We start from the raw sequence: 1,564 nt of genomic DNA on the forward strand, positions 1-1,564 counted from the left end.
CTTAATCTTGATGCAAACTTAGCCAAATCTCCTTCTAGATCTCTTCCAACCCAAGCATGGAGCAAAAATCCTCCCCCTTTTTCCTTAGTATTTTTGGCCAAGAAGTGAAAATAGATGAACAAATTTTTTCTTTTCTTTCTTTAGGATATTCGACCAAGGGCTATGGAGAAAGATGAACACTTTTTTTGTTTCTCATCCTACTAACATTAATTTTTTTTCCATACTCTTATTTTATTATTTCTAACATCCACCACTAGCAAAACATGTTTAAGACATGTTTTCTTTTGCCCATATTCATCACCATGGCGGCCACTTCCTCTCTTTGGGTAAATTGACATGCAAAACCATACTTTTGCATGCATGTACTATTAGACCTTTGAAGATTGGCCTATCACCTTTCAACAATGTTTCATATAAGTCCATCTAAATTAATTCACATGGAAATGATCAAATTAATGCATGCAACTTTCACACATGCATTTGCTAACATCATAAACATAGAATATAACTTCTAATTACTTATAAGACTCGGTTTAACGGTCCCGACACCACTTCCCGACTAGGGTCAAATTAGGGACGTCACAACTCTCCCCCACTTAAGAAATTTTCGTCCCCAAAAATCTTACCAGTAAATAGGTTTGGATATCGCTCTTTCATAGAGTTCTCGGTCTCCCAAGTAGCTTCTTCTATCCCGTGCTTGAGCCATAACACTTTCACTAGTGGAACCCGTTTGTTTCGCAATTCTTTCACTTCCCGTGATAGGATACGGATCGGTTCTTCCTCATAACTCATATTAGCTTGAATTTCAATTTCTGATGGACTAATCACGTGCGATGGATCGGATCTATAGCGTCGAAGCATCGAAACATGAAAGACATCGTGAACCTTTTGAGTTCGAGGGCAAAATCAAACGATATGCCACCTGGACCGACTCGCTCGGATATCTCATATGGCCCAATGAACCTCGGGCTCGGCTTGCCCTTACTACCGAATCGAGTATCTTTTTCCAAGGCGATACCTTGAGAAACACTTTATCACCCACGATACTCGATATCCTTACGCTTCAGATCCGCTGTCGACTTCGACGATCGGAGGCTATCTTCGGACTTTCACGGATTACTTTCACTTTCATTCAGCATCTCTAATCAAATCCACCCCGAAAATCTTGCTTTCACCGAGCTCGGTCAAAACAATGGTGTACGGCATTTACGACCGTACAAGGCCTCGTAGGGTGCCATCTTAATACTTGATTGAAAGTGTTGTTGTAAGCGAATTCAATCAACGGCAATACCGTTCCCATGAACCACTAAACTCGAGGACGCAACATCTTAACATATCCTCAAGTATCCGAATTATCCGCCGGATTGACCATCGGTTTGGGGTGAAAGGCGGTCTTGAAATGCAACATGGTACCCAAAGCTTCTTGCAACTTTTTCCAAAATCGCGAGGTAAATCTCGGATCTCTATCCGACACGATGGAAATAGGCACCCGTGTAATCTCACAACTGAGAAACGTACAATTCGCTAATTTTTCCATTGAAAAATCCGACGTCTGGGACAAAGT

Source organism: Gossypium arboreum, chromosome 11, assembly GCF_025698485.1.
Source record: "Gossypium arboreum isolate Shixiya-1 chromosome 11, ASM2569848v2, whole genome shotgun sequence".
In the NCBI taxonomy this organism is placed as follows: domain Eukaryota; kingdom Viridiplantae; phylum Streptophyta; class Magnoliopsida; order Malvales; family Malvaceae; genus Gossypium; species Gossypium arboreum.